The sequence below is a fragment of the Hippocampus zosterae genome, chromosome 1 (genome assembly GCF_025434085.1).
Source record: "Hippocampus zosterae strain Florida chromosome 1, ASM2543408v3, whole genome shotgun sequence".
NCBI classification, from domain to species: Eukaryota; Metazoa; Chordata; class Actinopteri; order Syngnathiformes; family Syngnathidae; genus Hippocampus; species Hippocampus zosterae.
In genome coordinates, this window is record NC_067451.1 from 41,016,585 (window position 1) to 41,044,172 (window position 27,588).

Genomic DNA, 27,588 nt, shown 5'->3' on the forward strand with positions numbered 1-27,588 from the left:
GGAGCTATGTGAGGTCCCATCCTGCTTCAAACAGTCTACCATCATCCCAGTTCCCAAGAAATCGGCAACATCGGAACTGAACGACCGTAGGCCTGTTGCCCCGACGTCTGTGGTCATGAAGTCCTTTGAACGCCTTGTGCTGAACCACCTAAAGAACGTCACCGGACCCCTGCTGGACCCGCTCCAGTTTGCCTACCAGGCAAACCGGTCTGTAGAGGACGCAGTCAACATATGCCTGCACTACATCCTCGAGCACCTCGACAGCACATGTACCTATGTAAGGATCCTGTTTGTGGATTTCAGCTCTGCGTTCAACACCATCATCCCAGAACTCCTTACCCCTAAACTTCTCCAGCTCGGTGTGTCGCCTACGATCTGCCAGTGGATCATCAGTTTCCTGACGGGACGGACACAACAGGTGAGACTGGGAAGAACAACATCATCAACACGCACCACGAGCACTGGAGCACCACACGTTCTCTCTACACTGCTCTTCTCCCTCTACACAAACGATTGCACCTCAACAAGTCCAGCTGTCAAACTCAAAAAGTTCGCAGACGACACCATGGTCAACGGTCTCATCAAAGACGGTGACGAGTCTGCGTACCGCCAACAAGTGGAGCAGCTGGAGCTCTGGTGCTGCCGACACAACCTCGGGCTGAACACGCTCAAGACTGTAGAGATGATCGTGGACTTCAGGAAACATTCTTCTCCACAGCTGCCCCTCACACTATCCAACTGCCCTGTGTCAACCGTCGAGACCTTCAAGTTCCTGGGAATCACAGTCTCCCAGGACATGAAGTGGGAAGTCAACACCATCTCCATCCTGAAAATGGCCCAGCTGAGGATGTGCTTCCTGAGGCTGCTGAGGAAGCATGGCCTGCCACAGGAGGTGCTATGACAGTTCTACACGGCAGTCATCAAATCAATCCTGTGTTCTTCCATCACGGTTTGGTTTGGGGCCGTCACAAAAAAGGACAAAATCCGACTTCAACGGACAGTTAGGATGGCAGGAAAAAATCATTGGCACCACCCTACCCACACTTAAACAGCTTCTTCCCTGCTTAGCCATTAACTCCCTAAACAGCCACTGACTTACCTATTTGCATACCTATTTGTCATGTCCTTGTTTACGATGATACTAATGCAGCGTGTTAGCCCGGAGACAAATTCCTTGTGTGTTCTACATACTTGGCCAATAAAGATGATTCTTCTTCTTCTTCTTCTTGTTTTTCATGTTTCTTGTGCAGAGTGTTTCTGTTAAGTCCAATTACCCCATGGGGATAAATAAAGTTTTCTGAATCTGGAAACCGAATACAATGAAATATGTGACCAGGTGTCACGTTGTGCCCGAAGCGATAGACAGATCGCTTCGTGCACAACAAAAAATAAGGAAGTGGATCCCCGAGATAGCAGACAGAAAACGAGATCTTGTCAAAGAACAAAAAGAGTCTTTAATACGAAACACAAAATACCCGACAGGAAGAATAACAAAAAGCGCTGGTCAAATAAGGACCAGGGTAAAAATAAGGTAACAACAGAAAACGCTCGCGGAAAACGAAAGCGAGGAAGATCAGAATAGGCTATAGGAATAATTTACATACAATCAATAACTTGAACGACTAGACAATTGCCAGAAGGCTAGGAAGCAACGAGTAATATTAATTTAGGGTTTTCTTTCGCGAAGGAACAATGGCGCGGCGTGGAATTCTCCGGCAGTGAGATGACTGCCGGAGTCTCTAAATAAAGGGGGGTAATCAGCCCGAAATTACGGGCAGGTGTGCCGATGGCGGAGGAGAAAACCCGCCACCTGCTGGCGGACACGCGACGTGACACCAGGTATGAGATGTTACCGGCATTGGCCGAAGCAACCCAGCCAGAGGTCGGCGTGAAGCCTTGTCACAAGCACAGGTGAAGCAGGCCTAAATAATGTCCATGATAAATCAATAATGTTGATTTATCATGGCTTGCATACACTTAATTCCAGAATGGCAGGCCACATTGGAAGCATGCCCCCACTGTAACACCTCTGATCAAAATGCGTCTCTTTAGGCCTCTATGATCCCTTGCTCAATCTCCCAAGGAAGCATACCCACTATGCAATGACCTGGCACTATGGCTTCAGTCCTGGTTTTGTCAACCGTAGGATCATGGAGTCAGGAGAGAGCATCGGGTTTTTGATTACTAGAAACCTCAAGATAGGTTAATGTGAAATTGAAACAGGTGAAGAGCAGAGCCCATCGTTCCTGATGTGAGTTCAATCATTTGGCAGAACAGATGTCAACCAGGTTCTTGTGGTCACTAAACACTGTAAATAGTTGTTTAGCTCCTTCCAACCCAACGTTCAGACAATTCCAGTCCTGGAGGGCCGCTATCCTGCATGTTTTCCATTCTCACTGTTGCAATACACCTAATTCAAATAAATAGGTTCAATATCAGGCATCCGCTTAGTTTGCTGTGTATACACACAATGAAACTGATGTCTGAAGCATGTTGATGAGTTTGAGCAAATTATATTTTACTCATAACAACTTTTGTCTCCATGGGGGGTGCGTTATTTTTTATTTTTGACCTATTATTTTGACCTCAAGATGGCATCGTGAGTGTGGCTGCTTTTCCAGCAGCTCCTATATTTTTTTCTCCTACTTCTTCCTTTCATAACTTTGCTGCTGTGAATTGGGAATTTCTCCATTGCGAGACTGATAAAGGATTTCTTATCTTTTTATCTTATTGTCGAGTGATGTTAGATTGAAGCAACCCAGGTAAGGCGAGGTAGATATTTATTTTTCTGTATTCGTAACCTGAACCTCCCAGTTTGACTGGCGTGCCAGTGCACTTTTCCTGGTCGGAGGTCGGAAAACTCCGATGTTCCAATTTTACAATACAATACAATACAATACAATACAATACAATACAATACAATACATGCTGATTTATATAGCGCTTTCACAACAGCGGCAGCTGTAACAAAGCGCTTTACAAAACAGTTAACATAAAGTAAAATAATAAACACAACACATAACATAAAACACGGACAGTCGTGCAGTCCAAACGACTTTTCCGTCACACGCTTTGTTGTTTGATGCGGTTTGAGATGAAAGAGGAGAGAATCAAAGTTTCCTTTCACCAGTGGATCAGAGACGTCAGCATAAATTCACCTGGTGCTCTGACTGAAATGAGTCATACCTGGTGCTTTGCAGTCAAGCAGTTAACCCAGGGGGAATGCAGGAAGAATGAGCAGACTGGGCAGCCAGACTAACAAAACAACCATTAGATAGCTTTTCGTCAAAAATGTCATTCATAACGGACTTGTGCATCAATGGGTACAACATTCATAAACCAAGTTTGTTGTGGATAATGTATAACAATTTAGGAGTAACTCATCCAACGTCATGGGCGGCACTCGTACTGTACACGCACACACGCACACAACACACACACGCACACAACACACAGACACACACACACACACGCACACGCACACACATCAGACACATCTGAGCCTCATTAAGTCATGTTTGCACCAACTGGCAAAACTTCCCATGGTATGGTTTATAGCTGTATCACTCTACTGATTTTTGTTTCTGATGCGAGGTGTGGGTGGAATGGGAAAAGCCACCTAAATAGTCTACAGCAAGCATCCTCCTGACAGTTATTTACATTGAACTTTTACTGTCAGGAAGCTGTCAATTTGACAACTTTTCAGTTCATATGGTCTAATATAACATTCTGGCATCATTACAGTTCATCTCTCTCAACGGAACAGCTGGTTTCAATGGAGCCTGCATTGACGCCCCTATGGTGCACATGCACATGTGCATGTATTCACTCACTCTGAGAATGGTTTGGTATGAATCACAGTTGGCTCACAGTATAGCTGAAGGAAAAGTTGAATAATTTGATTCAAAATACTGGTGGTGAATGATGTGAAGTTCTATCCATTTGACCTATATTTACTAAACATTGTGTGCGTGTGTATGTTTGGCAAATGGGAGACGGGGTTCGAATCCCGCTTGGGGCAAAAATGAGCACATAACACCATCCAGTGTGGGTCCTTGGGCAAGACCCTTCACGTGAACACCTACCTCATACAATGATGGTAGACAATAAAACGAATGACATACCGGGTCAGACGTCGCCCGGCCAAACAAGGTCTGCGTCGGGTGTTGGGGAACCAGAGCACCTTGACGAAAAATGGGCTACTGGAACAAAGCAGAGATGGGCAAGATGCAATAACATGGCTCTGTTGGAATGCTACGACTCAACATGAAGAGAATGTATGTGGGCTGAATGGTTAGTTTGAAACTCACACTCACGGTTGACCACGAAACAGCGAGTAGCTCAGTGTTCTAACATCCACATACGGCAATTGCTGTCACAACTTGAGATTGATGAAGTACAATGCAGATTCCATTGTGAAGGGCCCCAGGCTGCCAGATCAGAGGAGACCATACCAGATATTGGGAGGCAAGCCCCAATGAATACAGATGATGAGATTGGGAGGCCAGCCCCAATGAATGAAATGCTGAGCGAGGCAGCAACTGACCTGAAAGCGAAGATCATGGCGAGAATGAAGGCTGGGCAACATAGAAACCAATTACAACGGCTATATGAAGTACCACCTGAAAGTCCCATGGAAAGTGTGAATAAAGCACTGAGGGCAATCTATACCGTAACGATCACGGAAACCAATGGGCTGATATATGCTTCAGCATTCAGTGTTCCTAGATATGTTTGGCTATAAGAGCAACCATAGGAGCCATGAGATACGTTACCCACCATGGAAAAGACGGTTGGAGGCTAAGATCAAGGCAGCTCGGAAAGATGTAAGTCAACTGACCGAGGCCCAGAGAGGTGTGATGAAAAGGCCGATACCCGAGAGGTACATCCAGATGACCATACTTGAAGTACTCGAAACTGCCAAACAAAGGCTCTAAGCCTTGTCCAGTCGCCTAAAGCGGTACACGAAAGAGAATGAGGCCGAACGAATAAGCAGGCTGTTCGCAACACAACCTGTGAAAGTGTACGCTCAGTGGCACGATTCTAACCACAGAGCAGCCCCACCCAGACTGGAAATTGAAAGGTACTGTAAAGACATATGGGAAAAGGATGTCACACATAACAGCAGTGCACAATGGCTGGTGACTCAGAGAGGAGCACAGCAACCTCCCTGAACAGAACCCAGTTTCCATAACAGTGGCGGACATACAGGAAAGAGTCTCAGATATGAAAAACTGGACAGCACCAAGGCCGGACATGGTCCACACCTCCAGCTAAAGAAACTCACAGCACTCCATGAGCGCCTAGCAGCACAAATGAAGCAGCTGCTGAGGGATGGGACTCACCCCGGATGGCTAACCGAAGGGCGAAATATCCTGATCCTGAAGTATCCCTCATAGGGTGCAGTCCCATCCAACTATTGGCCAATAACCTCCACAACATGGAAGCTTATGTCAGGCATCATTGCGGCTAAGATAAGTGGACACATGGATCAGTACATGAGTGAAGCACAGAAAGGCATTGGTAGAGATACAAGAGGAGCCAAACATCAGCTCCTGGTTGACAGAACGGTGACAAGACTGCAGGTCCTGACATACAACCTGTGCACAGCCTGGATTGATTAAAAGAAACCCTTTACTCAATGCCATATACATGGATCATTGAACGCGTATGTAGTTATATAAGGTGAACAGGACCCTAAGAGCCTTCATTGCGAACTCGATGAGGATGTGGAAAACCACACTTGAAGCCAATGGCAAGCCACTTACCCAAGTGTCCATTAAATGTGGGAGATACAAAGGTGATGCACTCTCCCCACTGCTGTTCTGCGTAGGACTGAACCCCCTAAGCCAAGTAATCACCAAGACAGGCTATGGATACCGCCTCAGATATGGAGCTACAATCAGTCACCTCCTCTTCATGGATGACATAAAGCTGTATGCTAAGAGTGAAAAGGACATAGACTCCCTGATCCAATCAACCAGGATATACAGCAGTGACATTGGGATGCCATTCAGACTTGAGAAATGTAGTCTAATGGTGACTCGGAGAGGCAAGGTAGTCCACACAGAAGGGGTCTCACTCCCTGAAGGAACAATAGCAGACATTGAGCTACAAGTACCTCGGGATACCACAAGCTAATGGAAACCTCGAACTGGCAACAAGGAAAGTGGCTTTGGCGAAATACCTCCAGCGGGTGAGACAAGTCCTAAGAAGCCAGCTCAATGGCAAGAATAAGACCTGGGCAAGAAACAGCTATGCCCTGCCACTGATCAGATACCCTGCAGGAATAATAAGGTGGTCAAAGGAAGAGACCACGGATGTTAAGACCCGAAAACTCTTAACCATGCATGGAGGGTTCCATCCCAAATTCAGCACCCTGAGACTGGACACAAGCCGAAAGGAAGGAGGCCAGGGACTAGTGAGTGTGAGAGCTACTGTCCAGCTTGGATGAAACATCCAAGCGCCGTGAATACATCAAGAAGGCTCCAACGGATGACGTACTCAGAGAATGTCTCAGACCATGGGGAACAGAGGATGAGGCGCTAGAAGAGGGAACATCATGGGAGGACAAGCCTCTATATGGGATGTACCACCGGAACATAACTGAAGTGGCTGATCTCAAGAAGTCCTATCAGTGGGTCGAGAGGGCTGGCCTGAAGGACAGCACAGAGGCACTCATCCTGGCTGCTCTGGAGCAGGCCCTGAGCACCAGAGCCATTGAGGCCCAGATATACCACACCAGACAAGACCCAAGGTGTAGGTTGTCCAAACAGGCACCTGAGACGATCCAACACATAACTGCAGGGTGTAAGATGCTGGCAGGGAAAGCCTACGTGGAACGCCATAACTAGGTGGCTGGCATAGTCTACCGAAACATCTGTGCGGAGTATGGACTGGAAACCCCAAGGTCAAAATGGGAAACACCTCTAAAAGTGGTGGAAAATGACAGAGTGAAGATAAAGACTGACAAGATGGTAATGGGAAACCAACCGGACATCGTGATCTTAGATAAAGGGCAGAGGAAAGATGTTGTAGTGGATGCAGCGGTCCCAAGTGTCGGAAACATTAAAAAGAAGGAACATGAGAAACTAGAGAAATACCAAGGGCTCAGAGAGGAGCTGGAGAGAGCCTGGAACGTAAAGGTGGCAGTCCGGCTTGTGGTGATCGGAGCACTAGGGGCAGTGACCCCAAAACTAGATGAGTGGCTGCAACAGATCCCGGGAACAACATCGGGCATATCAGTCCAGAGATTTGCAGTGCTGGGAACAGCAAGGATACTGTACAGAACCCTGAAGCGTCCTGGCCTCTGGTGGAGGACCCAAGCTGAATGAGGGGACGGACACTACCCGACATACAGTATATATTTATATATATATATGTCTTCAGGAGAAGAAGACACAGGGATGGAGCAGCTGGTCGACTGGAGAACAGTGGGACAGTACCGCCCCCAATCATGAATCTGAAGTGTCAACCTCGACCACAAAAGACAAATTAGGATTAGGGTGAGTCAATACAAGTGGACACGTGAACAATTTATTCAGCTCCTTAAATGCCGACACAGCATTTTCAGTCCAATGAAAACATGTGTTCCGAGAGGTGAGCTTGGTCAAAGGGGCTGCCTTCTGACTGTAATTTCTTCTAAACCTTATGTAACAATGTACCAACTTTTTAGTAGAGGCCGTATGCCACTCTTCTGCGGCCTGGGTCTTGGCACGGTTGACTCTGCGCTGTCCTCTTTCTATGATAAACCCTACGAAAGGGACAGACTCTGAATGAAACTCACACTTCTCGGCCTTCGCGTAGAGTCAATTCTCCAGCAACCTTTGTCGTACTTTTCTTACATATCTTCTGAGTTTCTGAACACTCTTGAAAAACATTGAAATATCAACTCAACAAACAAAACTGAAAATATTGAGCATGTCCCTCATAAATAAAACTTTGTAAAATTGCTGGTGCATGAGTTAACCCAAAAGGCATGATGACCAGGTACCGTATTTTCACGACCATTCGGCGCACCGTATGGTTGGGCGCAGTCTCATTAATGGGTGCTATTTCTGGATTTTACACAGAGACAAAACGCACTGTATTATTGGCCGCAGTTCTAAAGTGGTAAAACATATGCCAGCTTAAACATACGGTATGCATGCGCGCACGCTAAAAACACGTTAGCTTGAGGCATACGGTAGCATGCCAAAACATACAGATACAAGCTAAAAACACGTTTTTAAAAAGGCAACGGAAGCAAAACTGAGTTCAGTTGTATTTTATTTAGCCATCGTACAATGTACTCACGTTTTTCGATCAATCAACACCCAGAAATCCATCAAAGTCCTCATCCTCTGTATCAGAATTGAACAATTGTGCAAGTACCGGTAATCCATCAAAAACGCCGTGCTCCCTCTCGTTGTCAGGGAGAGAGAGAGAGCAAAGGCAGATGTGAGTGAGGACAGGCATGCGGCGAAGAAGTCCGCCAATGAGTGAAGGGTGGGCGTGTAAGTGGACGCTAAAGGGACGCCCCAAGCAGGTACCAACACCTGTATAGAGTGTGGCAATGTGCATTGTTGCAAAACAACTTCGGTTTTGGTTTCTAAAAACCCCCGAGAATAAATTCTATAAAGAGACACGCCTACGAAGCTCAGTTCAAACTTCAAGCCATCGGTTATGCTTTTGGCATGCGTACCCATCTCACAGCAGCGGTGAAAAACCAGTCAAGCAAATGAACTCTGAGCTTGCCGTTATTCCCGGAGGCTTGACTAAAGAACTCCAACCGCTGGGCATCGGCATCAACCGGGCATTCAAAATAAAGTTGCGACCGGCAGTTCGAAGTAAAGTTGCGAACGGCAAACACAACTTTACAAAGAGTGAGAGGCAGCGCTGGGCGAGTTACACCACAATTTGCGAATCGATTGTGGCTGCTTGGACGAACGTGTCTGCTTGCACTGTTGTTCGAGTTTTTGACAAAGCCGGGATCATTTCTGTGGAGCCACATGGCAATGAGAGGGGAACAGGAACGAAAGGCGGCGGCAACCCTTGCTTCGCCAGGGAACAGGAACGAAAGGCAAAGTCAACCCTTGCCTCGCAGAGGAACAGGAACGGAGGGCAGTGGCAAGCCTATGGCTGGGCTTGGCCGGACATGGACGGAGCTCGGCGTGACGGGGAACATGGGACGGCAGGATGTGAACGAGGCTAGGCCTGACGTGGACGTGGCACGCCTAGACGTGGACACGGATGGGGCTCGGCCTACCGTGGATCTGGCTTGTCGAGACGAAGAACACGGGACGGCCGCATGACCGGCACTGCCTGAAGGGGAAAGAGTATCGCCTGCCGAAGTGCTCCGCCAGGCACAGGGTGGAACTAGGACAAGTCCTTTGTACCTGCGGGGTCCAGTAGATGGTCGGGTCATTCTGTCATGAAACAGTGGTGGTGGTGGACCCCATAAAGCAGGCAGGAGGGAGGAGTAGGGTGAACTTGACGAATTCTATTCATAAAACACAGAGAAAACTAAATCCAAAACAAATCCAAAGTGTCAAACAAAACCCACAGCTGAAGCAAAAAACTAACAGTGACCGAAACATGACAGACAAACAATGACCCAACACTGAGTCGTCATGTGGGGAGTCCTTTTAAGCAACTAATAACAAATGACCAACAGGTGTGCAGCTGCAGGCGGAGCCCTACAGTGCCAGTGTCTTGTTGGACAGTGTTCCACTTGATGCACATGCAGCTTGCAATAGACACAGGCACCTAACTGGACGTGCCGCACAAGTTCTTCTGGAGGAATTTGTTCGCCTTCTCGCTGCATGGGTTCTTGGGTGCCTTGGGAAGTCGATGGTCATGGCTAGTAGGTTAAGGTCTCTCCAGTGTTGAGCGGTGGGCAAGGAGGTTCTTGGAGGGAGGTTGGGACTGTTCATATCCCCGTTTCCGATCTCTCTCCCTGAGCCGATTGTCCAACCAGATTGACAATGCGATGAGTTCTTCAAGATTAATAGACTCATCCCGGATGGCCAGCTCGTTCTTTCAGGTGACACTCAGCCCGCGACTGAATATGCTATGAAGAACATAGTCATTAAGCCGCTCTCTGCAGAAAGAATGCGAAACAGTATGGAATGGTCGGCAACAGATTGCCTCCCCTGAACACCGGCCTCCTAATTCCTCAAATTGGTGGGCCAGCTAGGCAACTGCGCCACGGAGTTCCGCTAATGTGACAACCTACTGTCCCACCAGTCGTCCCTGGCTGGCCATAGCTTCCCTAAATGTATACAAATCTGCGAAATCCATGGTTGGATAATTCTGACAAAGACGGGATGGAAAGTTGATCCCCAAAGGCATACTCAAATAAATAGCGATAAAAAATATATTTATTTACAGAAAAGCAAGAGACCGATAAAGTACAAACAGAAATTGCGATCGATAAACAGCCAGGAACCCCCCGCCCCCCCAAAAAAGAACAAAAATCGCTTGCAACTGGCAATCGAAAATCCATAAAACGAAATGATGAAAGTCTTAATACACGTACACTTGTCCAAAATAACTTGATCGAAAGGATACTTGCGAAACAAAAGCAATCGAGACAAAAGCGACATTGAGCAAGGTGCGCCGCTGAAGTGTCATGCACAACACTCCAGCTAGTGCTGAAACAAAAACAACAAAAAACAAGGCCGAACATAACATGACAGTATGTGCAGGACACAAACCAATGTCCTGTTCAATGGGTGTAACCCTGACTGCATTTATATAACCAAATCTTCGGGTTAGAAAAGGGGTTACGTCATCAGGCGCCGACAGGTATGGCAGCCTCGGTCACACGCTCCCTAGTATTATAATTGTCATTTTCGTTTGTTTTTGGCGACCCTGAGCGGCTTACTTACACGAGGGAAAAGTTGCTGCGCATTGGGGAGTCTACACTCGGTCTTGTAAATTTCCCCAGTGTGGGACGAATAAAGGATAACTTATCTTTTTTCACCAGCACACGAAAATCCACAAGGTTTTTCGGAGCTGATCGCGAGCGGAGCGGCTGCGCTGTACGGAGCATGGAAGCGAGCCGGCGTGCTCGTCAAGCTCCGGCAGCGCGGATTTTGAACCCCGCTCCCATCGATCCATTTTGCTAATCTACGATCTCTGCCAAACAAGATGGATGAACTTCTTCTCCTCACAAAGACCAACAAAACATTTGCACGTTCTGCTGCGCTCTGCTTCACTGAAACCTGGCTCAGTGACCGCCATCCAGATCCCGCGCTACATCTACCCGGCTTCCGCCTTCTCCGAGCCGACCGCGACACGGAGCTATCAGGGAAATCGAAAGGTGGTGGGATTTGCTTCTATATCAACGAAGAATGGTGCACTGATGTCACGAAGCTCGACGCACACTGCAGCCTGGACCTGGAGTCGCTGTCTTTAAACTGCAAGCCATTCTACTCGCCACGTGAGTTCACCTCCTTTTTACTAGTCGGTGTTTACATTGCGCCACAAGCTAACGCTAACACGGCGATACAAACGCTAGCCGAACAAGTAAACAAACTCGAGCTAAAATACCCAGAGTCACCCCTGATCATTTTGGGCGATTTTAATAGAGCACATGTTAACCGTGAACTTCCCAGATATAAGCAGCACATCGACTGTTTCACCAGAGAAGGCAACATTCTAGACCACTGCTATACAACAATCAAAAATGCATACCGATCGGTCGCCCGTGCAGCATTGGGTCTTTCTGACCACAATTTAATGCACTTAATACCTGCATACAGACAGAAACTCAAATGTGTTAAACCGGTTGTTAAGACTGTGAAAAAATGGACAGATGAAGCAAAGCTAGCTCTACAAGAATGCTTAGACTGCACTGATTGGGGCGTCTTTGAAACTTCAACGGGCACACTGGATGAATACACAGACACTGTAACATCATACATCAGTTTCTGTGAGGACATGTGTGTACCAACGAAGTCCTTCCACTCCTTCAACAATAACAACTAAACATGTTTTTCTGCCGATTTGAAAAGGACACCCCCATTTCCCACACACACCCACCTCTTCCAGAAACCACTCTACCTACCTCCCCACCCTCTTTTTCTCCACTACAGATCCACGAACAGGACGTGAGACGGCTCTTCAAGCAGCAAAAGATCAAGAAAGCTGCGGGGCCCGACAAAGTGTCCCCCCCCTCCTGCCTGAAAGTCTGCGCTGACCAGCTGGCTCCGGTCTTCACACAAATCTTCAACAGATCCCTGGAGCTATGTGAAGTCCCATCCTGCTTCAAACAGTCTACCATCATCCCAGTCACCAAGAAATCGGCAACATCGGAACTGAACGACTGACTATAGGCCTGTTGCCCTGACGTCTGTGGTCATGAAGTCCTTTGAACCCCTTGTGCTGAACCACCTAAAGAACGTCACTGGACCCCTGCTGGACCCTTTCCAGTTTGCCTACCGGGCAAACAGGTCTGTGGAAGACGCAGTCAACATAGGTCTGCACTACATCCTCGAGCACCTCGACAGCACAGGGACCTACGCAAGGATTCTGTTTGTGGATTTCAGCTCTGCGTTCAACACCATCATCCCAGAACTCCTCACCCCCAAACTTCTCCACCTCGGTGTGTGCCCTACGATCTGCCAGTGGATCATCAGCTTCCTGACGGGACGGACACAACAGGTGAGACTGGGAGCAACAACATCATCAATACGCACCACCAGCACTGGAGCCCCACAAGTATGTGTCCTCTCTCCACTGCTCTTCTCTTTCTACACAAACGATTGCTCCTCAAAAGATCCAGCTGTCAAACTCATAAAGTTTGCAGACAACACCACGGTCATCTGTCTCATCAAAGACGGCGACGAGTCTGCGTACCACCAACAAGTGGAGCAGCTGGAGCTCTGGTGCAGCCGACACAACCTCGGGCTGAACACGCTCAAGACTGTAGAGATGATCGTGGACTTCAGGAAACATTCTTCTCCACAGTTGCCCCTCACACTATCCAACTGCCCTGTGTCAACCGTCGAGACCTTCAAGTTCCTGGGAATCACAGTCTCCCAGGACATGAAGTGGGAAGTCAACACCATCTCCATCCTGAAAAGGGCCCGGCAGCGGATGTACTTCCTGAGGCTGCTGAGGAAGGATGGCCTGCCACAGGAGGTGCTATGACAGTTCTACATGGCAGTCATCGAATCAATCCTGTGTTTTTCCATCACGGTTTGGTTTGGGGCTGCCACAAAAAAGGACAAAATCCGACTTCAACGGACAGTTAGGACAGCGAAAAAAATCGTTGGCACCGCCATACCCACTCTTGAGGACTTGCACACTGCAAGAATCAAGACAAGGGCAGGGAAAATCCTCCTGGATCCCCCGCACACTGCTGTCCACTGTCCACAGCACATTTAACAATAAAGTTGTACTTGCCATGTGATAATCAGCTTTATTTTTTACAATTATTATACAATACTGACCTATGTCTACAATGCAGAGGTGATTGCTCTAAGACTGCAAGGGAAGCTCAGCTTCCCCTAAAATGCCAAAAAGTAAGTGATCAAATAAATGTGTGTAGGTACCATTGTGCGGACATGTCATTGACTAAATATGCGCAACAACGCGCTCAACTTTTGTTCTGAATCAGCTTCTTATTATTGGTTACAATGAGACTCTCTTGTCATTCATTCCCGCAGCTTCACTGTGCTTTAAACTGCGTGGACGTTGAATGTTGACCGCCGGACGCTGGGCGTCGAGAGAGTTCAGTGTAGGTTATCCCAATGCATTGAAACGAGACGAGTCTTCGGATAAATGCTGGCTTTGTCCCGCCCATTGGACGCTCAGCGTCTCTGGGAGTCTATGGACAGTGGGGGTTTATTGGCTGTCCCGGAAGCTTTTCTGCATAATGGTTGGATGATCTGTCTGAGGCTCAATCGCTTTTTGATTGACAGCGATATGAGCCAATCACCGATCTTATGGTGAAGGCAACATTCTCATTTTTTTTGAAAAGGAACAGAGAGTAGAATTCACGGACAAATAAACTGACACATTTTATATTATTATGATCTAGGCCGAAATTGAGCTTCCCCTCCTTGGCAGAACAATATCCGACACTGATACAATGAACCCAAAGACCAAAAATGTGCAAAGGTATATTTGGCAAACTGTACAGAGACGACTTGCGGAGACAGTTCACGTTGGTCAGTGCCTTAGCCAATTAGGACGCAGAACACAATTCACTGTTTAAAAGTATGAAAAAAACTGCACTAAAAAAATCCGTGAAACAGCGAAGCCGCAGAAAGTGAACCGCGTTAGAGGGAGGGATCACTGTATATATATTCATTCATTCATTCATTCATTCATTCATCTTCCAAGCCACTTGATCCTCACTAGGGTCGCGGGGGGTGCTGGAGCCTATCCCAGCTGTCTTCGGGCAGTAGGCGGGGGGGCACCCTGAATCGGTTGCCAGCCAATCGCAGGGCACACAGAGACAAACAACCATTCGCACTCACACTCACACCTAGGGACAATTTAGAGCGTCCAATCAGCCTGCCACGCATGTTTTTGGAATGTGGGAGGAAACCGGAGCACCCGGAGAAAACCCACGCAGGCCCGGGGAGAACATGCAAACTCCACACAGGGAGGCCGGAGCTGGAATCGAACCCGGTACCTCTGCACTGTGAAGCCGACGTGCTAACCACTGGGCTACCGGGCCGCCTGTATATATATATATATATATATATATATATATATATATACAGTATATATATTTAAAAAAATAATCCTCGTCCCACCCCTCAGGTGGTGTCCATCCCTCATTCAGCTCGGGTCCTCTACCAGAGGCCAGGAAGCTTGAGGGTTCTGCGCAGTATCCTTGCTGTTCCCTGCACTGCACTTTTCTGGACTGAGATGTCCGATGTTGTTCCCGAGATCTGTTGCAACCACTCATCTAGTTTGGGGGTCACTGCCCCGAGTGCTCCGACCACCACAGGCACGACTGTCACCTTTACCTTCCAGGCTCTCTCCAGCTCCTCTCTGAGCCCTTGGTATTTCTCGGGTCTCTCGTGTTCCTTCTTTCTAATGTTTCCATCACTTGGGACCGCTACATCCACTACAACAGCTTTCCTCTGCCATTTATCTATGATCACAATATCTGGTTGGTTTGTCATTACCATCTTGTCAGTCTGGATCTGGAAGTTCCACAGGATCTTCGCTCTGTCATTCTCCAGCACCTTCGGAGGTGTTTCCCATTTTGACCTTGGGGTTTCCAGTCCATACTCCGCACAGATGTTTCGGTAAACCATGCCAGCCACCTGGGTTATGGTGTTCCACGTTGGCTTTCCCTGCCAGCATCTTACACCCTGCAGTTATGTGTTGGATCGTCTCAGGTGTCTCTTTGCCCAACCTACACCGTGGGTCTTGTCTGGTGTGGTATATCTGGGACTCAATGGCTCTGGTGCTCAGGGCCTGCTCCTGCGCAGCCAGGATGAGTGCCTCTGTGCTTCAGGCCAGCCCTCTCTAGCCACTGATAGGACTTTTTGAGAAGAAGGGATGTACACGGTGGTACATCCCGTGTAGAGGCTTGTCCTATCATGATGGTCCCTCTTCCAGCACCTCATTCTCTGTTCCCCATTGTCTGAGACATTCTCTTAGTACGTCATCCGTTGGAGCCTTCTTGATGTATTCACGGAGCGTGGATGTTTCATCCAAGCTGGACAGTGGCTCTCACACTCACTCGTCCCCGGCCTCTTTTGGCTTGCGTACAGTCTCAGGGTGCAGGATTTGGGATGGAACCCCCCATGCATGGTTAGGAGCTTTCGGGTCTTAACATCCGTGGTCTGAATCTCTTCCTTTGGCCACATTATTCTTCCTGCAGGGTATCTGATCACTGGCAGGGCATAGCTGTTTATTGCCGGGTCTTATTCTTGCCACTGAGCTGGCTTCTTAGGACTTGCCTCACCCGCTGGAGATATTTGGCCGTAGCCGCTTTCCTTGTTGCCGGTTCGAGGTTGCCATTGGCTTGTGGTATACCGAGGTACTTGGAGCTGTCCGCAATGTCTGCTATTGTTCCTTCAAGACCCCTTCAGTGTGGACTACACCTTTCCTCTCATCGTCACCATCCGACTACATTTCTCAAGCCTGAATGACATCCCGATGTCGCTGCTGTAGATCCTGGTTGTGTGGATCAGGGAGTCTATGTCCCTTTCGCTCTTAGCATACAGCTTTATTTCATCTATGTAGAGGAGGTGACTGATCGTAGCTCCATTTCTGAGGCGGTATCCATAGCCTGTATTGGCGATTACTTAGCTTAGGGGGTTCAGTCCTATGCAGAACAGCAGTGGGGAGAGTGCATCACCTTGGTATATGCCACATTTGATGGACACTTGGGTAAGTGGCTAGCCATTGGCTTCAAGTGTGGTTTTCCACATCCTCATCGAGTTCGTAAAGAAGTCTCTTAGAGTCCTGTTTACCTTATACAAGTCCAAGCATTCAGTGATCCATGTATGTGGCATTGCGTCAGATGCTTTCTTGTAATCAATCCAGGCTGTGCACAGGTTGGTAGGTCGGGACCTGCAGTCTTGTGCGACCGTTCTGTCAACCAGGAGCTGATGTTTGGCTCCTATGGTATCTCTACCAATGCCCTCCTGTGCTTCGCTCATGTATTGATCCATGTGTCCACTTATCTTAGCCGCAATGATGCCTGACATGAGCTTCCATGTTGTGGATGGGAATGCACCCTTTGAGGAATCCTTCATGATCAGGATCGTTCGCCCTTCGGTTAGCCATCCTGGGTGAGTTCCATCCCTCAGCAGCTGGTTCATTTGTGCTGCTAGGTGCTCCTGGAGTGCTGTGAGTTTCTTTAGCCAGTAGGTGTGGACCATGTGTGTGCCTGGTGCTGTCCAGTTCTTCATATCTGAGACTCTTTCCTGTATGTCTGCCACTGTTATGGTAACTGGGTTCTGTTCAGGGAGTTGCTGTGCTCCTTTGCACCAGCCATTGTGCACTGCTGTTATGTGCAACCTCCTTCTCCCATATGCCTTTCCAGTACCTTTCAGTTTCCAGTCTTGGTGGGTCAGCTCTGGTGTTAGGACCCTGTCACTGAGCGTACACTTTTGCAGGTTGTGTTGCAAACAGCCTGTTTATCCGTCTGGCCTCATTCTCTTTCGTGTAGCGCTTTAGGCGGCTGGACAAAGCTTGGAGCCTTTGTTTAGCAGTTTCGAGTGCTTCAGGTATGGTCATCTGGATGTACCTCTCGGGTATCGGCCTTTTCATCACACCTCTCTGGGCCTCCGTCAATTGACTCACATCTTTCCGAGCCACCTTCACCTTAGACTCCAACCGTGTTTTCTATGGTGGGTCACATATCACATGGCTCCCATGGTTGATCTTATCGCCAAGCATTTCAGCTCATTGGTTTCCGTGATCGTTACAGTCGTCGTGAAAATGCCTCGTTAACTTGCTCCTTGGAGAAATACCATCGAGCAAGAATTTCCTGGATTAATACAGACAACACAACACACACACAGACAGTCACAAAAAAGCTTTTGTCATTTCATGTGAATAAAATACTGTGCCTGTATTTTTACTGATTGATGTGGCCATAAGTCGAGATGTCCACATACATTTTGGGATGAGTGATTGGAGTTTTCTGACTTATTAAATGATGTAAGCGTTGTTTTTTTGTTTTTTTTGCTTGTGTCCTCGACTCTCGTTATTTTCAAATAAGTAATTTTTTTTCCACGTCTTACCATATGACACCATGCCACATTTTTTAAATTGTGCAGGACTCGCGCATATGACATGATGAATATGACATATTCACAAACTGAACCAAACAAAAATCATATCACTTTTTTCTTAATTTACTTTGGATTTTTCAAGTCTTAGTGAAATACAATTTGAGTATTTCACAACACCAAAATCGCGACTATGACAAAATAATAACATCATTTTTTTTTTAAAGTGTTTTTTTTTAAGACATTCATGGCTCAAGCATCTTGGTGGGTGGACACATGGTTTTAATGCATCCTGGCACACACGGTGATATTTGAATTTTTTGCATTTCAACAAAATTGTTTCTTGCCGAAGTGTACTTTTAGAGTAAATTGTAAATTGTAAATTGTTTTATATTGTTTGTCGTAACAGAGAGGAAAAAAAGTTAATTTGTCATATAATGAGTAGCACAGTTGTGATCATTTTTCTCATCTCCAGTTATGCAGACCCATGTGCGAATCGTAGACTTGAAGGCTTGTGAGCACACATGCCCCTCGGTGCAGTCATACTCTTGTATTTGCATCATCTGAGGGCTCCAGAAAGCTGAATGTAAAATTGCAATCTAAAATAGCATTCATTTGAAGAAGAAATATGGAAATACTTAATCATGTTATTAGAAATAGCTCTAAAAAAAAAAAAATCAGATTGTCCTGAGTACCTCTCTTTTGACCAACACATCACCCAAATCACCAAAACTGCTTTCTTCCACCTCAAAAACATTTCTCGTCTAGGAAAAGTCATAAAATTTCAAGTTAAAAAATTATCATTTAGGGGGTTTTTGGGGCGTTTTTAACACCGTGACGGGTGATTTTGACCCGAGGACAACAGGACGGTTAGAGGGCCGGGTCAAATGGCCCGCGGGCCATAGTTTGGGGACCCCTGCTCTACCACAACACATCCGCAACTCTACTGGCCTCCAATCCTTCAAATCATCTCTTGAAACTCATCTTTTCCGCAATGCTCTTAACACCTTTTAATCTCTTGTACCCATTTTGCTTTTTGTTCATCTAAATGTGCTTTTGTAAATTATGTATTCTTGTTTTAAGTGCACATTTTTATCCTGTTTTTTAAGCTCTTGTAAAGTGTCTTTGAGTGTGATGAAAAGCGCTTTTAAATAAAATGTATTATTATTATGAATATTTCCCCTGAGGATGCTGATGGAGAAGTACAGGGAAGGTAGGAAGGAGCTGCACTGTGGCTTATGACAGGGTGCCAAGAGAGGAATTGTGGTTCTGTATGAGGAAGTCAGGGGTTGCAGAGAAAGATAAGATAAGATAAGATATCCTTTATTCGTCCCACACTGGGGAAATTTACAGCCTCCAGCAGCAAGAATGTATGTAGAAAGAAGAAAGGAGAAAGAGAAAAAAAACAACAAACATCTTTCAATTAAATACAATATGAACACAAATTGATTCATTGAAAATGAACAAAAAAGTACGTTATTGGTGCAGGACATCTATGAGAATAGTCCAACAGTGATGAGGTGTGCCATTGGACGGACAGAAGACTTCAAGGTGGAGGTAGACTGCATCAAGGATCGGCCCTGTGACCCTTCTTGTTTGCTTTGGTGATGGATAGATTGACAGATGAAGTCAGACAGGAGTCTCCCTGGACTATGATGTTTGCAGGTGATATTGTGATCTGTCGTGTGAGTAGGCAGCAGCTACAAGAAAACCTAGAAAGGGGGAGGTTTGCACGAGAGAGAAGCGGAATGAAGGTCAGTCATAGTAAGACAGAGTACATGTGCATAAATGAAAGGGAGATCAGTGGAACGGTGAGGTTACAGGGAGCAGAGGTGGCGAAGGTACAGGAATTTAAGTAGCTAGGATCAACAGTGCAGAGCAGCGGAGATTGTGGAAGAGAAGTGAAGAAAAGAGTACAGGCAGGATGGAACAGCTGTAGAAAAGTGTCAGGAGTGATTTGTGATAGAACAGTGTCAGTTAAGGTGAAGGGAAAAGTTTACAGAACAGTTGTGATACCAGCCATGATGTATGGTCTAGAGACACTAGCAATAGGCAAAAGACAGGAGGCAGAGTTAGAGGTGGCTGAGTTAAAGATGCTGAGATTCTCCTTAGGAGTGACAAGGATGGACAGGATCAGAAATGAGGTCATCAGAGGGACAACTCAGACAGGAAAGTTTGGAGAAAAAGTTAGAGAGGCCAGACTGAGATGGTTTGCACATGTACAGAAGAGGGACAGTGGATACACATTGGTAGGAGGATGTTATAGATGGAGCTACCAGGTAGGAGACAGAGAGGAAGGCCAAAGAGGAGATTCATAGATGCCGTGAGGGAAGACATGCAGATAGTTGGAGTCAGAGTAGAGGATGCAGAGAACAGGGAAAGATGGAAATTAATGAGTCGCTGTGGCAACCTCTGAAGAGGGACAAGCCGAAAGGAGAAGAAGATATTTAACATATTTATATTCGTGATGTCAAGCGTTTAAGAAATTATGTGATTAATTTATTTGGGTCTGTAATTAATTAATCTATATTTTAATCTAATCTAAAAATTACTGATTAAATCCCTATTTCATTTTTAATTCGTTACATTAATGAGGAAGATCAAAAGATAAAAGGAAAACGTGGCATTATAAAGTATTTTATTGTTTATCAGCAGACTTGGACTGATGCAGTCCTAGCCATTTACTTTCTGCTGTATTTGAAACCAGTCAAAGTCCTACCTACAACCTAGTTTCGACCTTGGGGGGAATATCTCCGTTTTGTTTGTTTTTGTAAATCTCCAAAGAATTACAAAATAAATATAAAAGGGAACATCAGGTCCTTAGAAAGTGCTTAGGTTCACATATCAAAAACAGTAAGAACAATTTTCTGAGCAATACAAGTACCCAACACTGAACTAGCTTCAGATAATAAACAATAAAAAAACAGACCCTTAAATCACAGTGCTGTAAGTTAGTACTTCAGAAATAACACCGTTCATCATGAGAAAATAAAAGTGCTGAAGAAAACATCAATCACTTCTAGTAGTCTACAGATCTATGCCTCATACATGGGGTGTTCGAGTTTAGTTTGCCGAAGAGCTTTGCTATGTATTGCTCACTCGCTATATCGGTGAGGCCCAACCCGCAGCTCGCAAGCCGCATGTGGGTCTTTGGCTGGTTCAATGTGGTTGCCGGGCTTTCACATAACAAGTGTCGAAAAACACCTCGGAACTGGTGCTGCCATTCAAACAACGGCACTAAATACACAGATCTAACTATGTCAGCCTATCATCAATCCTGTTACTTGATTGACATTCAGGGCAACCAATCAAATACCAACTGGATCACCGCTCATGCGCAAACAACGGTGCTCAGTGCTAAACACTCAGCTAGTCAGCTTTAAAGGTAGGGGTGCCCAATATGTCAATCGCAATCGACCCGGAGCCAGTGGACTGGTCCCAAGTCGAGTGTGAGCGTTGGGAGGAGGAAATGGGTGGTGGAGGGGATAGGTTGGTATTTTCCAATTTCGTTTGTGTTCAGTGAAGTTTCGGCTCTCGCTCATCTCGGTGTCTGTGCGTGTCTGCATGTTTGTGTACTGTATGTGTGTGTATGTATGCTTGCACGTGTGCAATCGGGTCGATGACGGGAGGTTCGTCGCTTCAAAAGTGGTCCTTCGATCAAATATGTACCAAGCTGACCCAAGTAGTCAGTAACTACTGCAGCTCGTGTGTGTGTGTGTGTGTGTGTGCGCGCCTCGATGGGATCACCACCTTATCGTGGTGAGGCACTTTGCGCGTCTCCATGACCACTAGAGCTATGTCGGCAGGAGTCCCGCACTCCTGTCAGGGTCACCCAAGCCGAACAGGTCGAAGGGTAGAGGCCTGACAAAGAGTGATCCCAAACCGGCACCTGGGGGCAGGCATAGGCGGAGTCCAACAGACCGGACTACCGGTAGCCCCCTGCAACTCTTGCCAGGAGAAGGTCATCATGGGTACCCTCATGCCACCGGAAACCACCTGGCAGGAGTGAAGATGGTGGGAGTGAGGACTGTGCACCCACACCCTCACCTTAATCCGAACCTTTGCGCAAGCTTCTTCCAGGATTGGTTTGACTGCAACTCAACCGAGATACATACACTTCTGAAAGCAAAGCATGAGGCCCATAAAGCTCTCCTGTCCTGCCCTACATCCCTCACCCGTAAAGCAACCTTTTCGGCAGTTAGAACAGCGACCCAGCGAGCACTCCGTATCATGGAGGACACCTGGTGGGTGCAGAAGGCAAATGAGATCCAAAACCTGGCAGACTGTAACAACACCCAGGGCTTCTACAATGCCATCAAAGCACTGTATGGTCCCAAGAAGCGGGCAATTGCTCCAGTCCGATCAGCAGATGGCTCTGCACTCCTCAAGGACCACCATGAGATCCTTGCCCGTTGGGCAAACCACTTTGAAAATCTTCTCAACCATACCAACCCTGTCAACCCACACATTCTGGACAATCTTCCAGACCTGCCAACAATCATGAGCCTCGACATCCCACCATCCTATTCTGAAACCCAGCAAGCCATTGCGGGCCTAAAGAACAACAAAAGCGCTGGTCCTGATGGCATCCCTGCAGAGGTTTTCAAACACGGAGGTTATCTCCTCACGCGCCGACTGCACCTCCTGATTCAAAACATCTGGGAATATGAGACTGTCCCGCAGGATTGGAAGGATGCTAACATTGTTGTTATTTATAAGCAGAAAGGGGACAGAGCAACCTGTGGGAATAGCCGAGGAATCTCTCTCCTCTCCACCGCAGGAAAGATCTTGGCCAAAATCATGCTCAGCAGGCTGGTCAAGCACATCTCAGAAAATGTGCTTCCAGAAACTCAGTGTGGCTACTGGAAGACACCATTGACATGATCTTTGTTTTAAGACAGCTAATGGAGAAAAGCAGAGAACATCACAAGGACCTGTACATAGCCTTCATCGATCTCAGCAAAGCCTTTGACACCATCAACCGTGAGTTGCTCTGGAAACACCTCTCCAAACTTGGGGTGCCACCCAAGTTTCTCAGCATCCTCCAGCAGCTGCATGATGGGATGCAAGCCAGAGTGCTCATTGGAGGACTCCAGTCAGAGCTCTTCAAGGTGAAAGTTGGGGTGAAGCAGGGTTGTGTCTTGGCTCCAGTGCTTTTTAACATCCTCCTTTCTGCCATTACATGCCTCTTCCACCGTGGCATGGGACATGAAGACGGTGTCCATATGGAGTACCGCCTCGACGGAAGCCTCTTCAACATCAGACGGCTCCAGGCTCACACAAAGACAAAAATCTGTCAGATCTGTGAGCTTCAGTATGCTGATGACTGCACTATACTAGCTCACAGTTCAAACTCTATGCAGCACGCCCTGGACACCATTTCCAATCTGTACCAATCCTTTGGTCTTCAGATTAACATTAAAAAAACTGAGGTCATGTTCCAACTCACTACCCCAACTTCCACAACCCCACCGTTCACATTAATGGCACTCCACTAAAAGTAGTGGACCATTTCACCTACCTTGGCTCCACTTTATCGTCAAATTGTTCCCTTGACACTGAAGTCCACACCCGTATTAATAAAGCATCATCATCCTTTGGTCGCCTACGCAGCAGGGTCTTTGAAAACCGAAACCTGAAGACCCGTACCAAGATTGCTGTGTATAATGCAGTATGTCTCTCCACTCTGCTCTACGGGTCAGAGTCATGGACTCCATATCGCCGGCACATTACTACCTTGGAAGCCTTCCACATCCGCTGCTTGCAAAAGATCCTCGGCCTGTCCTGGGAAGATCAAATTCCCCATACAGACATCCTCAAAAGCACCAATTCCATCTGCATAGAAGCGGCCGTGGCAAAGAAACATCTTCGGTGGATCGGAAACACCATTCGCATGCCAGACAACCGCCTGCCCCGCCAGGTCCTCTATGGCCAACTGAGAGGTGCAAAGCGTTCTTCTGGGGGGCAAAAGCGACACCTCAAGGACTACAGCAGGGACCTCCTAAAGCGAGCCAACGTCAACCCCACGCAGCTTGAAACACTTGCACTCAACAGACCAACCTGGCAGATCACTTGTGCCACTGCAATCTCTCAAATACACCAAATTAACCGAGCCAGACGAACAGAGAAACGCATTCAACGACATCAGCGGGCAGCTGATACCCCCCTGGTATCCGGTTTCCCTTGCTCCATCTGTGGTCGAGTCTGCGGCTCAAGGATCGGTCTCTATGCCCACAGAGTCGCTGACCCCCCCCCCACCCAACCCATCCTCCCCTCCCTTGGAGCAAGTGTCATCATCAGACATGATGGACAGCTAGAAGAAGTGTGTGCGCGCGCATGTGCGCGATGTGGCTCTTTGCAGTCACACAGTAAAAAAAAAAAATGGCTCTTAGTTTCTGATGTGTTGGCCACCCCTGCGTTATCTTGGAAATGCTTTCGGTGCTAACGTTAGCTGTGGCTGCACTCGCGAATGGCTGCTTTGCATTGATGTGGGAGGCTACATTTGAATTGCTTCAGTGGTATGCAAACTCCTTCTTACAAATTAGGCACAACACTCTACCTTTGTCAGTTGTGTCGTCAGGGCGTTTTTTGAATGTAAATTTACCGTGCCGAGAACTCTCACATCCTGCTCCATTTTCACCTCTCCACTCCTCACCGCTGCTTACGAAGCCCACCCAACTCCAATGGGCCTATCAGCTTCGGCTAAACAAGCCCCAACATAATGGCAGCCAATTAAGGTCTGGTTCAGGCTGTGACTGACAGTTTTCCCCACCCTCAACAACTCTAGCACAGGAAGCCAACACAAAAAAGGGCGATTAGGAAAAGGCAACCCACCAACAGAAAGAATAAAGGCAGAGAGTAAAATTTAGATGAAAGCAATAAATGTTAATGAATCGCAATTAACACAATAATTTGACATCTCTAATTTATATTTTTCATGCGTCTCATGTAATTTTACATATTTTTTTGCTGTGTGTTCACTGCACTACATGTTTGCACTGTTTGCACAATAATAATAATAGTAATAATTAAATGATGTGAAAGACCATTGTAAATAGCACTGCGATTTATCCATTTTGTGTTTATATTGACTGTTTTTTTCTTCTTCTTTCTTCTTTCTACCTACATTCTTGCAGCTGGAGGCTGTAAATTTCCCCAGTGTGGGATAAATAAAGGATATCTTATCTTATCTTATCTTATCTTAATCGGGGCAATCACATCTGCCCCATCACTAAGTCATACATGTACACTGCATACAAAGTAACCTTTGACTTCCAATACACGCTTTGACCCTTGGCGGATGGGCTGCAAACACACATCTGTTGACCCTCTCTCAGCCACCATCTGCCACTTTCACTGGAGCCCACATGGTCTAATATTAACTCCCTCCCCCTCTCTCCCATGCACAAAAACAACCATGTTAGCGCAGTGAGTTCATAGCGGTGACAACATGGCTGCAGGCCCTGACCTCATGTTGCTTTGTGTCACAATGCCGCAGCAAGTGGGGTGAGTTTGCGAGTCTGGAAAGCTTTTAGAGGAACGAGAGCATCAAATGAAATCTCCCAATAAAATAAGATTTTGTCTTTTACTTCTGTTTGAAAAAAAGAAGAATAGCCTTGCAGAAGGGATTTTCTTCAAGGACTGAATCAATAACTATGCATAACATTCCCAAATGAGTAGTAAGAAAGCTACAAATTCAAAAAACATTGTTGAAATTCTAATATTAAAATCCATCCATCCATCTTCTACCACTTTTCGGATCGCGGGGCAGCAGGTTTAGCAGGGAAGCCCAGACTTCCCTCTCCCCAGCCACTTCTTCGAGCTCTTCCTGGCGGATCTCAAGGCGTTCCCAGGCCAGCTGGGTGACATAGTCTCTCCAGTTTATCTTGGATCGTCCCTGAGGTCTCCTGCAGGTGGGACATGCCCGGAACAGCTCACCAGGGAGGCGTTCAGGAGGCATTCGAATCAGATGCCCAAGCCACCTCAGCTGGCTGCTCTCGATGTGGAGAGACTCTTCAATCTGAGCCCCTCGCGGATGATCGAGCTTCTCACCTTATCTCTAAGGGAGACCCCAGACTCCCTGCGGAGAAAACTCATTTCGGCCACTTGTATCCGGGTCTCGTTCTTTCGGTCACGACCCATAGCTCGTGACCATAGATGAGGGTTGGGACGTAGATGGACCGGTAAATGGGGAGCTTCGCCTTTTGGCTCAGCTCCTTCTTTACCACGAGAGACCGATACAACATCTGCATCACAGCAGATGCTGCACCGATCCGCCTGTCGATCTCTCACTCCCTCCTGCCCTCACTCATGAACAAGACCCCAAGATACTTGAACTCCTCCACTTGGGGCAAGATCTCTTCCCCGACCCGGAGGGGGCACTCCACCCTTTTCCGACTGAGGACCATGGTTTCAGATTTGGAGATGCTGATTTTCATCCCAACCGCTTCACACTCGGCTGTGAAACGCTCCAGTGAGAGTTGGAGAGCCCTGCTTGAAGGAGCCAACAGTACCACATCATCTGCAAAAAGCAGAGATGCAAGACTGAGGCCACCAAAACTGTCCCCCTCCACGCTTCGGCTGCGCCTAGAAATTCTGTCCATAAAGGTTATGAACAGAATCGGCGGCAAAGGGCAGCCATTGCGGAGTCCTACCCTCACTGGAAACGATTCCGACTTACTGCCGGCAATGCGTCACAAACTCTGACATTGGTGGTATAGTGACTGAACAGTGCGTATCAGGAGGTTCAGTACCCCATACCCACGAAGCACCCCCCACAGAACTCCCCGAGGGGCAAGGTCAAACACCTTCTCCAAGTCCACAAAAAACATGTAGACTGGTTGGGCGAATTCCCACATACCCTCGAGGATGCTGCTAAGGGTGTAGAGCTCGTTCATTGTTCCACGGCCGGGACGAAAACCACACTGCTCCTCCTCAATCTGAGGCTCGACTTCCTGACGGACCCTCCTCTCCAGCACCCCTGAATAGACCTTACCAGAGAGGCTGAGGAGAGTGATCCCTCAGGTCCCCCTTTTTAAAATGACGGACCACTACCCCAGTCTGTCAATGCAGAGGCACTCTCCCCGCTGACCATGCGATGTTGCAGAGGCGTGTCAACCATGACAGCCCCACATCATCCAGATACTTGAGGAACTCTGGGCGGATCTCATCCACCCCTGGAGCCTTGCCACCGAGGAGCTTTTTAACCACATCTGTGACTTCAACCACATAGATAGGAGAGCCCACCTCAGTGTCCTCAGACTCTGCTTTCTCCAAGGAAGGTGTGTTGGTGGAGTTCAGGAGGTCTCCGAAGTACTCGGCCCACCGGTTCACAACGTCCCGAGTCGAAGTCAGCAGCGCCCCATCCCCACTGTACACAGTGTTAGGGGTGCACTCCTTCCCCCTCCTGAGATGTCGGATGGTGGACCAGAATTTCCTCGAAGCCGTCCGGAAGTTGGCTTCCATGGCCTCACCGAATTCTTCCCACGCTCGAGTTTTTGCCTCAGCGACCACCGAAGCTGCGTTCCGCTTAGCCACTCGATACCCGTCAGCTGCCTCTGGGGTCTCATAGGCCAGAAAGGCCCGATAGGACGCCTTCTTCAGCTTCACGGCATCCCTTCCTGCTGGTCTCCACCAGCGAGTACAGGGGGCGCCGCCACGACAGGCACCAACCACAACTCAGATTGGCCGCCTCAACACAACAGAGGCGCGGAACATGATCCATTCAGACTCAATGTCCCCCGCATCCCCCGGGGCATGGGAAAAGCTCTGCCGGAGGTGGGAGTTGAAACTCTTTCTGACAGGGGATTCCGCCAGACGCTCCCAACAACCCCTCACAATACATTTGGGTCTGCCAGGAGGGACCGGTATCTTCACCCCTCAAGGCTCTGGA